The 15,564-nt window shown below is 49.5% G+C and overlaps 1 protein-coding gene across 2 annotated transcripts in view; it reads right to left on the bottom strand.

Moving 5' to 3' along the window:
- rin3 (Ras and Rab interactor 3) overlaps nucleotides 1-15,564 on the bottom strand; it is a 161,378-nt gene that overhangs the window by 74,943 nt on the left and 70,871 nt on the right. The window lies entirely within an intron of this gene.

Here is a 15,564-nt window from a genome sequence, read left to right as displayed (position 1 = left end):
ACATTGCAATGAAGTTGCTGCGAAAATCCCGCAGTCGCCACATTCCAGCGCCTGCTCGGGTACACTGGGGGAGAATTCAGAATGTCCAAATTACCTAACAGCGCGTCTTTCGGGACTTATAGGAAGAAACCGGAGCACCCGGAGGAAACCCACGCCGACATGAGGAGAGCGTGCAGATTCCGCCCAGACAATGACACAAGCAGGAATCGAACCCAGGTCCCTGGCACTGTGAAGCATCAGTGCTAACCGTTATTCGTAAAGAGTTAAGAATTAATTGTTATGTGAATATATGTCCTGGGGTGCCACATTTTACTGATACACTGGAGTCACATGCTGAGCAATAATGTATCAGTCTATCAGTTTACCAGCCACATGGAGAGCAGCACGAATAAACACATTGAAGCGGCAGTATTTTGTAGCGTAATTTCCTCTAACTTATGGGAACCGGAAGACACAACAAATAGACAATGAAATATGAAATGATGATCCAGGAGGTCAGTCAGCCCATCGTGTCAGCACTGCCCCTCTGAAGGAGCCATTCACCTCGTCCCTCTCGCCTGTCTTTTCCCTGCAGCCTGCAAATATTTCCTTTTCAGATAATAATTCAATACTTGACCCTGTGTCCGCCACACCCTCAGGCAGTATAATTCAGATCCTAAATCACTAGCTGCGGAAAAATATTTTTCCTCATGTTGTCATTGTTTCTTTTGCCAATTACCCTAAACTTGTGCGGCGGGATTCTCCCCTACCTGGCGGGGCGGGGGGTCCCGGTGGGACGGAGTGGTGTGAACCATTCTGGAGTCATACCGCCCGACTCCGGACCTTCTGGGGCTAGGCCCGCCCCGGAGTGGTTTGCGGTCCGCCGGCCGGCAGGAAAGGGGCTTGGCGCCACGCTGACTGGCGTCGAAGGTCCTCCGCCGGCCGGCGCGAGTCGGCGCAAGCGTGGGAGCGCCAGCGTGTGCTGGCGTCATCCCCGCGCATGTGCAGAGGGCTTCGTTTCCGCACCGGGAATGGCGGAGGACCACGGCCTCTGGTGCGGAAGGATCGGATATGTGGACCCCGATTGCGGGCCAGGCCACCGTGGGGGCACCCCTACCGGGGCCAGATCCCCCCCGCGCCTCCCCAGGAAGCCCGGAGGCCGCCCGCGGCACCAGGTCCCGCTGGTAAGGGACCTACTCTAATTTACGCCGGCGGGACTGGAAAAGAACGGGCGGGAATTTGGCCCATCGCGGGCCTGAGAATTCGTGGAGCCCCGGGGCCCATTGAGTCGCACTGGTCCCCACCATTCTCCGAGGCGAGCGGCGCGATTCACGCCGGGGCAATTTTTGGGGGACGCTGCAGGGCCATGCAGGAAGTTCGATCGAGGAAGCGGTAGCACCCCTGAAAGGCTTGATGAAGAGAGTTGAGAAGTGCTTGGAGACACAAGGGTCGTAGGTCTGAAAGATGGAGAAGGTGATGTCTGACCACAGTGATCGGTTGGTGGCATTGGAGGTGGACGTGGGGCTCCTGGGGGACCTTTGCAAGTCGCTAAGGTCAAGGGTAGAGGAGTAGGAGAATAGATCCAGAAGACAGAACCGGTGTATCGTTGGCATGCCCGAAGTTGTGGAAGGCACGAGTGCCATGAGGTACGTCTCAAGGATTCTGGCAGGGCTGGTGGTGGAGGGGCTGATGGACAAGGCCACAGAGGTGGATAGAGCACACTAAGGCAGAAGCCGAGAGCGGGGAGCCGCCATGGGGTGGGGGGGGGGGGGGGTGATTGTGAGGCTCGACATGTTTGTGGAGAAGGAAAAGATCCTGTGATGGACCAGGGAGAAGGGGAACTGCAAATGGGAGGGGAACAGGGTCCAAATCTATCAGGACATTGGAGTAGAGCTGGGGAAAAGGCACGTCAGGTTCAACAAGGCCAAAGTAGTTCTTTACCGAAGGCAGATCAAGTTTGGGGTGCTGTACCCGGCGTAACTGTGGGTGACGTTGGAAGCCGGGAGTATTATTTGGAAAACCCCAGAGGAGGCCAATGACTTTATGAGAGACCATAAACTGGGGGAGAACTGAACATTGATGGGAGATGGAGGAGTTAGGATGGAGGAGTTAGAACAACGGAGTTCAGAAGATGCGGGTAGTGTGGAGACCGGAGGGTGGATGGAGTTCTTTTCTTCTTGGGTAGGGTTATTTTTGCAATCGTTTGGTAAGGGGCAATATGCTTGTAAGGGGGCAACGCACCCCCCCCCCCCGCTCCCCACCGCCGTCTGTGGTGGTTTTTTCTTTTTGGAGGAGGTGATCTGTGGTTTTGGATGTGTCTTTGTTTGGGTTGGGGGAGGGGGAGGGCCACAGGGAGCCGTTTGCACAGACCAAGGAGGGAAGGGTGTGGGGAGGAGTGGAGGGGTAGATAGGAAGAGCCTTTGGGCAGGAGCTGTCATGCTGGCAGGTAATGCTGGTGAATGGAAGTGAGGTGAGGAGGTGGCTGCGGGCGTTGGCCAAGTGTGGGGTGGTGAGGCGGCAGTGTTGGAGTAGGAGCGGGATCATTGGTGGAGAAGCCATCTTGGGTGGGCCTCGTTCAGGGCAAAATTAAATGGGACAGAACCGGAGGGTGAGGATGGCGGACGGGAAAGGGGAGGCACCAGCCTCCGGTAAGATTTGTATCATGCAATGTACAGGGACTGAACGGGTCAGTGAAGAGGTCTCAGGTCTTTGTGCGCTTGAGGAGCTTGAAGGCAGGTGTGGTCTTCGGCAGGAGACGTACCTCCGGGTGAAGGATCAGGTTAGGCTGAGAAAGGGGTGGCTGGGTCAGGTATTTCACTCGGGGTTTGATTCAAAGTCGCAGGTGGTGTGGCCATCCAGTTGAGCAAAAAAAGCGGGGTTTGCCGGGGCCAAGGAAGTGCGCGATCCAGCGGGGAGATACGTGACAGTGAACGGGGTGTTGGAGGGGATGGCCGGTGGTGCTAATGAATGTTTATGCACCGAATTGGGACGACGTGGGGTTTGTGAAGGGGTTGCTGGGAGTGATTCCAGACCTGGGCGTGCATCAGTTGATCATGGGGGGTGATTTTAATTGCGCATTGGAACCGAGGGTGGATAGCTTGAGCCCCAAGTTAATGGAAAGTTTGAGGACGGCGAAGGAGCTGGGATGGGAATGGTAGATCCGTGGAGGTTTAGGAACCTGGGGGAGAGGGAGTATTCCTTCTTCTCGCACGTGTACAAGGTATACTCCAGAATTGATTTTTTTTTGTGGGGAGCCGAGAGGTGTTGGTGGGGTGATGGGGGCGGAGTATGCGGGAATCATGATTTCTGACCATGTACCGCATTGGCTGGAGGTTAGACTCAGCTTGAGGCAGGAGCAGAGGCGGGATGGTTAGACTTGGGGCTTTTGCAGACAAGTGGTTCTGTGGTGATTCAGGACCATAGTGCCCAAGGAGCTGAAGGGATGGTCACCGATGGTGTAGGTCACAATGTTTCCGGTTTGACCTGTTGTCTGTGCTGCGAGGCACACAAAGGACAGGGTGCGCAAGCCGGTTAGGGTTTGCACTCCTGATATTGTAGTAAGTCCTCAAAGTGATTTGTTAGATGAGGACAGGAGCAAGCTCAAATATGATGTCCTTTGTGGTCAAACAATCTGCTAAAATGAGGCAACTACTATGTAAAATGCTAGAAAAAGGGAGAGATCTAGGCTTGAGGGCGTTGGTGGATGAGCAGCTGGAAGGAATGCACACTTCTCCTCGGTTTATTAGTATGTTACCAAGTTCCCAATTCATCATCCACAAAGCAGCTTCCTCTTATTGGGTCTGTTTCTGCTTACCACGATAGGGTTGACTGCAAGTTTCTGTCCACCCACCTCCTTTAAAGTCTGTCGCCTGCTTATCTGCCGAGACTTTTAAACTGGAACTGCAGATCTGTATGCTCCAAGCCCATCACCAAACTCCAACTCCCGTTAGAGTTCAGTGGTCGATATTTTAATTCCTCAGCTCTTTCACAGCTTAAAAAATGCAGAAGTTAATTTATTGAAACGATTTTTTGGACGTGACGTATAAAGTGCATGGTTGCCGGTAACCTTGTGGTACTTAATTTCAAAGGCACCACGGGAGGGAGATGGTACGAGATAAATACAGGGCAGGGAACAACATATGTTTGGCCTACAATGCAGATGTTCCTATGTAAACGTGGAGGCAGTGGGAACATGGGAAGTGTGGCGTGTAGGTGTTATGTCTGCCTCAGTAACACGCAGCCAACTCCAATAAATTTTCTGGGTCAAAGATTCATTAGCTATTCAGATCGGGTTCCCGACATAATTTGCCAGGGGCTTGTTATTTCTGCGGGAGAAATCTGACATTTAAAGTCAAAAGCATTCATAACATTTGTCAATTCGGCACACAGAAGAGAAGACTGCAAGAAAACGACACACCATGTCAATGCTCAGTCCACTGGCTCCAAATGCAATACAAACATGACCACATTGCTAATGCTATCCACCGTTACCTTATACCAAGAAGATTGTTCCAGAAAATGTATCTTCACGCCCATGATGGGCCGCCACACCGAGTATCTAAATCTCCCCTCATGTGCCTCTCTAAATTCTCACCCTTGCTTTTCTCTTCACAGGTGATGCACAGCATAAGGGAGCGGATAGGGACAGCGCTAGGGAGAGTCCATTAACATGAATATATCGAGTACATTTGAAGGGAGCAGTTTGGGGCATATTGACACAGACTGCATACTGATCTGTCTGGGAAGGGGTCACGAGTCCTCGGGAGGGAAGGTTGGGGGTGCTGGATGGAGTGTCCATTCTTCCTAAATCTGTGCAATGCACTCAGAGAAGAAGCCATGATGTGGATTCTCCGCCCCGTTGCCGACCGGGTGTTTACTGATGCTGCAGCCACTGGGAAACACTCGGTTAAACACACCATCCAGCAGGCTTTAACTTGAGTCCGCTGAATCAGGCCTTTAGCTCTGTTTCTCGCTCCACAGATGCTGCGAGATCTCCTGAATTCTTCCAGTATTTTCTGTTTTTATTTCAGATTTCCAGCAACTACAGTATGTTTGCTTTCACGGCCTTCTGGCTAAGGGCAAGTGTCAGATCAAGCCCAAGATGAGGTGCAATGCCTTTTCTAGTCAGCTTGGATCTTGTGGAGACCATGAATGAGGTTCAATTTGAATTTGAATTGTTTTTTGGAGCAAGCAATGAGATGGATTAAGGGCTTGCCCTGTTCACTCTGCACATTGCCTTTGTAACTTTAAGGATGGGATAAAAATTTGAACATAGTTTCAGTCTGTTCCTATTCACTCCAACATAGAATTAAAACAATTATATTGCAATTAAAAAATATCTCGTAGCATTTTGCAACTCTCACTGTACCCATAGAAAAAGAGGAGGAACTGTGTTACAATCCTAATTATATAACATTCCTTCAAGTGCTAAATCAATATATTATGTGTCATGGTGTATTGCTCAGGTATATGCGCGGTGGCAATGAATGAGGGAACAAGGAAGGAGACAAGAAATAAAATAAAAAGGCTGCTACTAACCCTAGCTTGTGGGAGACCTCTGGCATCTCTGGGCTACGTTTAATGCTGACAGCAGTGGCCCGTCCCTCTGGTTCGAATGCTGGGGATATCCCCTCCACGGCCATTTTGGGGAGCCCCAACACGACTCTGCGTCCATCAGGCAGTTGATTGCCTGACGTTGGGCTCCAGTTTGTAGGCCAGCAGCTCGCCGGTCCTATCAGTTCCATTGAGAGCATTGACCACTGCTCGCGCTGCAGCAGGTTCAAAGCATCATGGATGCCATCCTCGGGCCCAGGTAATGGGGTCAGGGTCACTGGGGCCAGTCAGGTAGGTCTCGGTGAGGGGTAGGGGATTGTTGCTGAAGGCAGGAGGACGTTTTAGTAGTGAGGACCCTTGCTGCTGTGGGACCCTAAGTGGCTCAAAAAGTACCCAATTAGGAGGGCATGCATTAGGAGTCCTCGTGGAGGTTGCCAGCTTTTATGGTGTAGTATCCTCATAAGGCAGACAGCCAATCTCAACCTTCTTCTCTGAGGTGGGCACAGTAAGAAGTCTTGCAACACTGCAAGGAACCACCCCACACTACCTGGAAGGGCCCCCTCCCTGGGCCCAACCCCTGGCAGGCACCTGGACACCCTGACACTGCCAACCTGGCACCATGGCAGTGCACCTGTCACCCTGGCAGTGCCACCTGGGCACCCTGGCAGTGCAAGGGTGGCACCACCTGGCACTGCCAAGGTGACAAGGTGACGCTGTTAGAGTGCCAGGCTGGCAGTGCCAAGGAACCTGAGTCCCATGGGAGTAATTGGGTGCCACCCTGCCCTGTCTTTGACCATCAGGGGACCGCCAATGCTCTGGTAGCCCCCCCGTCAGGTGCCGTCATGACTGGTCCATTTTTGTGTGGACCAGTACTAAACGGTGCTCTGGCGAGGTCACCCAGGTGCAGGAAATCCGATGTCTGAGTATGTAAATGTGCCATATATTCAGATCTGGATCTTGCCCAACAAGGGTGAGATCCAGATCCCACCGGGTGGAGCAAAATGGTGAGCACGCCCGGTGTGGATACCAATTTGGGGCTCGCTTGTGATTGACCAGTGCCAGCACGGTAGCATTGTGGTTAGCACAATTGCTTCACAGCTCCAGGGTCCCAGGTTCAATTCCCGGCTTAGGTCACTGTCTGTGCGGAGTTTGCACATCCTCCCCGTGTGTGCGTGGGTTTCCTCCGGGTGCTCCGGTTTCCTCCCACAGTCCAAAGATGTGCAGGTTAGGTGAATTGGGCATGATAAATTGCCCTTAGTGTCCAAAATTGCCCTTAGTGTTGGGTGGGGTTACTGGGTTATGGGGATAGGGTGGAGGTGTGACCTTTGTTAGGGTGCTCTTTCCAAGAGCCGGTGCAGACTCGATGGGTCAAATGGCACTGTAAATTCTATGATATCTATGACCTGTTGCATCCAGATCTGCACCGGGCGCAACAGGGTTGCTGCATCGTGCCCAAGATTTCCAGTCTGTATGCCTCTGAGTAAGACCCGAACTCTTAACTCTTGTTTCCCTCTCCACAGATGCTGCCAGACCTGCTGAGTTTTTCCAGCATTTTCTGTTTTATTTGAAGCTAATTATTGGGGGGGGGGGGGGGGGGGGGAGGTGCATCTTTGAAATATATATCTCTTCAAATAAAAGTTTACAAAAAATTTGTAAATATTAGCTCCAGTTCTATCCTTCATCACCAGGCTTTCTGGAGCAGAAAAGAACTGGCTTATCGGAGGGGTTGCAACCTTTATGGGAAGAGCCAGCCACAGGTTCAAGAAGACAACACCTCAGAACAACGTGTATCATTCACTCTACTCATTGTAAAAAAGCAGAAGAGTTACCCAGAAGATCTGTCTGAGGCAGGTGACACAAGTGATCACAGAACACAAGGTGGAGGAAATGGAGGGGAGGACCTCCCTGTCTGAAGGACCAGTTCATGATTTCTCCCAGCTGCAGATCTCAGGGATTCCCAGCTGCATTTGAAAAATGCCGGTATTGCCAAACAAATACTTTAGACCGTGATTCAAGAGTGTGCAACGCACCTTGCAGCAAGAGTGGACGTGTCTGCTACAGTCACGCATAACGGCTTATCTGAATTGTCTGCGATGGAGCTCATGGGCTGCAGGGATATGTCTGGAATAAGCCCAGGTACCAGAAAGTTGGCATGATCTGGCACCACCACAGCATTCCGGAACAGTAACAGGAGGTACAGGGATACCCCAATTCTAGGCGGATCCCCATTGTTATAACCTTCCTGCTTACCACTGGCTGGGGACTAATGGCAATCCCACAATCCTTTGGGAGTATGAGCTTCCCCAATGAGGGGGGGGCGGAGAAATCAGTAGCAGACTCCCTGCATAAATAAAGCTGGCCAGTTTGGAACCGGCTAGAGGAGAGTGAGCAGCAAGGGAGTTGCTGCTGCTGTTGTATATATATGTTATTGCAAATAAATGTTATTTCTTTCTATCTTTCAACTCGTGCTGGATTCTTCGTCGCCCTCACAAAACCCATCATCTTGCATTATGTTGGTCCTGCCACTGAGGAATTACTGAGAAGACGCACAAGGTTGGAAATTGCAATACCCAAAACATACGCCATTGTTAGCACCAGAGTAAAAATCCCTGAGTACAATGTGCTGAGGAATTTGCGATGCAAATGAAAGCCATTCAGTTGAAAGCATGCAACAAAAAAGCAATGGGGCTGCCAGTTTTCAAATATATTGATAAATTATATTTTTCACTACCTGCAGGCATTAATCACGACTGGAAAAACTTATATTTAACAGTTAAATATAATAGTTCAACTTTAACAGGCGTGGATTTTAAAATACTGAGTTATTTATATGTAGAGTCAGTCTTGACAGCAGCTTTTAGTGTAATTCTGGTTTTAGATTGGTTGCTCCAGTCTGAATTGCCAGGTTGAATGCTATTTGGCCCCTTCCAGGCGGCAACTTTGACTGCAGATTGTTATGAGACAGAGAGCCGGAATCACGGCCGGCTCCAGGGCCGGGAATCCATTTCCCCGCACAGTATCGGGATTGGCGGCGGTTCCCCGATTCTGCGGGCCCCGACGCATAGCACCGACCTGGGGCCACTTCTGGAGTCCCGCCCCCGACCGGCCAAAGTCCCGATGGCGCGGATCTAATGTGTTCCTGCCGGTCGGGAAACTCAATCCACAGCCGCCCTGGTCGGGGGCGGGCCAATCAGAGGGTGGGGGGGGGGGGGCGGGCAATGTTTGGGTGGGCGGTCAGGGCTGGGCACGCGGCCGATCGGGGGTCTATTTTTAGTGTCCAACTCCGCGGTCTCAGTCCGCCCTGGAGCATGGCGCGGCTGCTGGAGGTCACCGCTATGCGCATGCGCGGCCTCCAACCCGGATGTGCAGGGGCCTGTATCGCCAGCAAAAGCTGCTAGATTTACGCCGGGTCCCTACTAGCCTCCTTCAGGGCTAGGAATATGTGGCCCTGTGGTCCACAGTTTGTACGACAGCATGGGGACATAGTCCCAATCACAGAGAATCCAGCCCAGGGTACCTGGGACAGGGGCCGCGAGGAATATTGAGCTTTTCTGATGCCACTTAAAGGCAATCACCACCAGAGGCAGAGACCCGAACCCCTTTTAAAAAGTACCTGGATCTGCACCTTAAGTGCTCTAAGCTACAGGGCTATGGACCGGGTGCAGGAAGGTGGGATTGGAAAGGGCATCTGTGTGTCCCAGGGCTGGCATGGACAAGATGGGCTGAATGGCCCCCTTCTGTGCTGTAACTTTTCTATGATCTATGATTCTACTTCTTACACAATGCCACATAATGATGCACATGTATATATTGAATTGGCAATATCACTTCCCTTTTAAATTCTTGTTCTGTTATAACCAATTCAGGAGTGGGACAAAGAGTGGAGTCAGCTCACCCCTCCTAACCTCTTGTAACAATAGGGCAGCACGGTGCCAGAGTGGTTAGCACTGCTGCCTACGGCGCTGAGGACCCAGGTTCGAATCCCAGCCCTGGGTCACTGTCTGTATGGAGTTTGCACATTCTCCCCGTGTCTACGTGGGTTTCACTCCCACAACCCAAAATGTGCAGGTTAGGTAGATTGGCTACACTAAATTGCCCCTTAATTTGAAAATAAAAAATGAGCACTGTAAATTTTAGAAAAAGAACTTTGTGTAACAATGTGCTGAATTTTCACGGCCCTTCCCCCCGTCTGGATTTCTGGTCCCGTTGGTGCTAATACCTTCCCCCCACCCCCCCTCCAGTGAGTCCTTTGGTGGAGGGGGCCGGCGAACAATGCAAAATGGCATCGGCGGGCCTCGGAAAATCCCGCTGCTGGCCAATGGTGAGCTGCCTCCATCATCAGAAAACATGAGCGAAAATCCCACCCTATTACTTTTTCAATCCCTTTTCCATGCGCTTCTGATGCCGCTAAAAAAGCTTGATTCAAAATGGTGGGTGGCGCAGTCCCAGCTGGAAGTACCATGTGATTTCAGGTGGCTATACTTAAAGCTTAGGAAGCCAATGGTCCCAGTTCTTGGACAATACATTTAAGATGAGATAAAGTAGGTTTAAAAAGTACCCAAACTCTCCGACTCTCCAAAATATCTGAATGATCTGCAAACCGGATTTAACATTGCCCTTGGCCTACACTTCATGTCACGTTAACTGAAGTGAAACTGTTTCCTCCTCTTGTGAGGCTCGCTTCATTCTGCTATAGAATCAGGGCAAATGCCATCATAACTGATGGCGCAATCGGTCTATTAGTGTGGCCTCCCAGTCTCAGCGTTAGGTGGACGATTTGACCCGGAATTGTAGAAGGAAGCCCTACCCCTACCATTAGATTTTGCTGAATTGGTAATGAAGCTCAGTCTCTGCGAAACTGGTTGTCAGCAATGTGTGTTAGCATGTGGTTTATGGACGTCACAGTTTGGCTACTCATTTGCAGGATATACGCTGACACAGACTGGAGAATGACACATCTTATGCAAGGCCATTTCCCATGGATGAAGTGAAGAATAAATAGAAAGGAGAAATAAAACTGCCAGCACTATCAGCGGAGCAACACGAAAAAATAAACTTCGAATGCCCTTAATCTTCTTTCAGCAAAACACAGCTTAAGGAACAGTTTTCTTCCATATAACCTGAACCCTCATTACTGGGTTGAACTGTGGTTTTCGCACTGTTAGAACATTCGTATTTGTTGTCATGGTAACTCAGCAGTGGTCACTGAGAGCCGAACTAGAAGCATAAGTTTTATTTTTAAGGAAGAAACTACTGGTTATTCTTTTGTCATCTTGTTCCGATTGCTTTCTTGACACGTAATTTTTGTATAGTAGCTTTTTGTTATTTCACTAGCAATAACAGAAACAAGACCAATTAGCAGTTAATTCCTGTTTACAGAAGTTAAATTAAGTCTGCATTGCTATTTGTTAATCAATGGGAAATACCTCAGCTACTTAATTTGATTGTTGAACACATGCAATTAACTTGGCAGAGACAACTAATCTCTTGCTGTGCCAACATTGTCCTCTGGATCACCAGGGCAGAAAGACAGAAAACCTGTGATCTACCAATGGCAGAGTGACCCTGTAACATAACGTGTCAAGGAAAGGTAAAAATCATTGCCAAAGAATAGAACAGAATAAAGTAGGACAGAATAGGGCCTTATTGTCCATGTAAAAGTGGAGATTTGTCTTTGTCTTAACCTACAGTATTACATATAATCATACAGTCATCAGTTAAAATATATTTCATGTATAGGTATCAGAATTTACAATGCAGAAGCAGGCCATTCGGCCCATCGAGTCTGCACTGGCCCTTGGAAAGAGCACCCCACTTAAGGCCACACCTCCACCCTATCCCCATAACTCAGTAACCCCATCTCACCTTTTGGACACAAAGGGGCAATTTAGCATGGCCAATCATACATTTGAGCATAGACAACATCCATCCATATAATACAAACATTACACTCTGTCATTAAAGCACTTATTGCAGTTAAAACAAATAAAAACAGCTAGTTAGAATTAGATTGGGCGTGATTCAGCGGACTGAAGTTAAAATCTGTTGAACGGTGCGTTTACCAGTGTGTTTCTTGGTGGCTGTAGTTCCGAGAAGCATCCCACTATCCAATAGCGCTTTGCCATTGTTTTGGCCTCGACGTGTTTCTCCCTGCCGAGGGTGCAGAGGGATTTCCTGCTGGTGAGCTTCTCGCAAATTGGGGCACCATTTTGTCTGGCAGCCCCGATCTTACCTTCCCCCCCCCCCCACCCATTCAGGCCCCCCCCCCCAACTTTACTGACACCTCCTCACCCCCGCCCCTCAATCTTGGGGAGGCCCCGAGGAACCTTCTCTCAGCCCCTTCCAATTATCAAGGACCCCCCGGGCCTGACAACCTGACAGTGCTGCCCTGGCATCCGGGCACCCTGATAGTGCCCCTGGAACCCTGGCAGTGCTACCTGCACACCCTGAAAATGCTAGAGTGTCAGGCTGGCAGTGCCAAGGTGCCCACATGCTCAGTTGTGCCAGGGGAGTGCCAGGGTACCACCCTGCCTTGTCCCCGACCACGCAGGGGTCTCTAATGGCCTGTGAGGTTTGAAAGGTCTGAAGGTGGATAAGTCACCTGGACCGGATGGACTACACCCCAGGATCCTAAAAGAGATAGCTGAGTAAATTGTGGAGGCATTGGTGATGATCTTTCAGGAATCACTGGAGGCAGGAAGGGTCCCAGAGGACTGGAAAGTGGCTAATGTAACACCACTGTTTAAGAAGGGAGAGAGGCAGAAGACGGGAAATTATAGGCCGGTTAGCCTGACCTTGATCATTGGTAAGATTTTAGAGTCTGTTATTAAAGATGAGATTGCAAAGCACTTGGAAGTGCATGGTAAAATAGGACTGAGTCAGCATGGCTTTGTCTAAGAAATCTGTTTCTTTGAGGGGGTGACAAGCAAGTTAGACAAAGGAGAATTAGTGAACGTGATTTCTTTAGATTTCCAGAAGGTCTTTGACAAGGTGCCGCATCGGAGACTGTTAAATAAATTAAAAGCCCATGGTGTTAAGGGTAAGATCCTGGCATGGATAGAGGATTGGCTGACTGGCAGAAGGCAAAGAGTGGGGATAAAGGGGTCTTTTTCAGGGTGGCAGCCGGTGACTAGTGGTGTGCCTCAGAGGTCTGTGCTGGGACCACAACCTTTTACAATATACATTAATGATCTGGAAAAAGGTACTGAAGGCACTGTTGCTAAGTTTGCAGATGACACAAAGATCTGTAGAGGGACAGGTAGTATTGAGGAAGCAAGGGGGCTGAAGAAGGACTTGGACAAGCTAGGAGAGTGGGCAATGAAGTGGCAAATGAAATACAATGTGGAAAAGTGAGGTTATACACTTTGGAAGGAGCAATCTGGGCATAGACTATTTTCTAAATGGGGAAATGCTTCGGAAAGCAGAAGCACAAAGTGACTTAGGAGTCGGGACGACCTTAAGAGAATCTTGAACAAGGTCTCCCAAGTCCCTTTCTGCTTCTGATTTCCTAAGCATTTCCCCATTTAGAAAATAGTCTATGCCTCCATCACTCCTTCCAAACTGCATAACCTCACACGTTTCCACATTGTATTCCATCTGCCACTTCTTTGCCCACTCTCTTAGCTCGTCCAAGTCCTTCTGCAGCCCCCCGCTTCCTCAATACTACCTGTCCCTCTACATATCTTTGTATCCTCTGCAAACATAGCAACAGTGCATTCAGTTCCTTCTTCCAGATCATTAATGTATATTGTGAAAAGTTGTGGTCCCAGCACAGACCTCTGAGGCACACCACTAGTCACTGGCTGCCATCCTGAAAAAGACACCTTTATCCCCACTCTCTTCCTTCTGCCAGTCAGCCAATCCTCTATCCATGCCAGGATCTTACCCGTAACACCACAGGCTCTTAAATTATTGAACAGTCTCCTATGCGGCACCTTGTCAAAGGCTTTCTGGAAATCTAAATAAATCACATAATCTAGTTGACAGCTCAGCGTGGCACTGCAAAGTCAGGAGTGCTGTCTTTTGGATAAGATGTCAAACCAACTGCAACTGTGACCAAATAATAAATACAAAACATAAGTTACATAATACAGGTCCCTTTGATATGTTTTATCCCTTTAACTGTGACAGGAAAGAGGCGTGAATTCAAAGGACCATTGATTATTTAACCACAAGTCCACCGCCCCTGCTGGGGAGAATCCTATTGCTGGCGGGGTGTGGTGGGTGGGGGAGCATTTCAAATATTTATGGGCAGATTGTGTTAATGGAATCTGTCAGGGCAGCACGGTGGCGCAGTGGGTTAGCACTGCTGCCTCATGGCGCCGAGGTCCCAGGTTCGATCCCGGCTCTGGGTCACTGTCCGTGTGGAGTTTGCACATTCTCCCCGTGGATTTCGCCCCCACAACCCAAAGATGTGCAGGGTAGGTGGATTGGCCACACTAAATTGCCCCTTAATTGGAAAAAATAAATTGGGTACTCTAAATTTTTTTTAAAAAGTTAATGGAATCTGTCTCGCTGGACCAGGTGAGGGAGAAGTGGGAGGGAGAGGTGGGAGGGAGAGGTGGGAGAGAGAGCTGGGACCACTTTTGGAAGAAGACATGTGGGTTGAGGCCCTTCATAGGGTGAACTCCACTTCCTCCAGGCTCAGCCTGATTCAGCTCGAGGTGGTACATAGGGCTCACCTAATCAAGGCTAGGATGAGTGGGTTCTTCACGGCTGTGGAGGACAAGTGTGAGCGGTGCTCTCATGGGCCGGCTAACCACAACCACATGTTCTGGTCGTGTCCAGAAGCTTTTGGGTCTCCTTTAGCACCATGTCAGCGATTCTTAACACTGATCTGGAGCCTTGTCCGCTTGTGGCCATTTTCAGGGTGTCGGACTCGCTGTGGCTGCAGACCGGTTGAAGGCGGATGTTCTTGCCTTTGCCTCGCTGATAGCCTGGAGGTGAGTTCTGCTTGGGTGGAGGGTTGATGACCTCATGGAGTTTCTATATATGGAAAAGGTCAAGTGCACAGGTAGGTGGGTCAGTGGAGGGGTTCTACCTGAGGTGACAGCCATTCATTTCCTACTTTAAAGGGTCAGTCACCATCAGCTGTTAGGGGGTGGGGGGGTTGGTGGGAGAGGGGGTAGTTATTATTATTGGGGATGGATTATTTTGGTCTTTCTTGAGGTGGCATTTATAAGTTCGGTTGAGTGCTCTTGTACCATATTGTACTATTTGACGTTCATTTTTTGGGCTGTTTGATGTCGTGTTTGTTATAAATGAAAAATTTTCAATAAAAATATTTTTTCAAAAAAATTGTATAACCACCACCAACAACAACACCAAGCCATATACAGAAGTAGGTTGGTCCATGGCTTTGCTTCAGGTAGGCAAGGTGTAGAAATATTCCCTAAATTCTCTCAGTGGAGAACTTTTGACATTTTTATACTATGGCTTCTGATCTTCATTTCCACTTTTTGATTAAGCATTGAAACAATTTAAATCACATTGTTTACCCAAATGAACACATCTAACAAAAACACTATTTAAATTAAGTGTAAGTGAGGGCGGCAAGTGGCGCAGTGGTTAGCACTGGGACTACGACGCTGAGGATTCGGGTTCGAATCCCGGCCCTGGGTCACTGTCCGTGTGGAGTTTGCACATTCTCCCCGTGTCTGCGTGGGTTTCGCCCCCACAACCCAAAGACGTGCAGGTTAGGTGGATTGGCCATGGTAAATTGCCCCTTAATTGGAAAAAAAAATTATAATTGGGTACTTTAATGGAGGATTTGAAAACATGGATGAAAACTTTAAAATCAAGACCATGCCTAACTGGATTAAGCCAATGGAGGTGAGCAAACACGCGATGATAGGGGAATGGGACTTAGTGTGAGTTAAGACACAAGCAGCAGCATTTTGAAAGACCTCGGACAGGACTCTCTGGTCCGCCAGCTGCGTTTTCTGGCGCGGCGCACCTCCGCTAGCAACGTGATTCTCTGTTCCTGCAGCTGACCAATCGTGTTCCCCAGCGTCGAGAAACTGGTGGGCTTGG

This window comes from Scyliorhinus torazame, chromosome 2 (genome assembly GCF_047496885.1).
Source record: "Scyliorhinus torazame isolate Kashiwa2021f chromosome 2, sScyTor2.1, whole genome shotgun sequence".
NCBI classification, from domain to species: Eukaryota; Metazoa; Chordata; class Chondrichthyes; order Carcharhiniformes; family Scyliorhinidae; genus Scyliorhinus; species Scyliorhinus torazame.
This window is presented reverse-complemented; position numbering and strand designations above follow the sequence as displayed.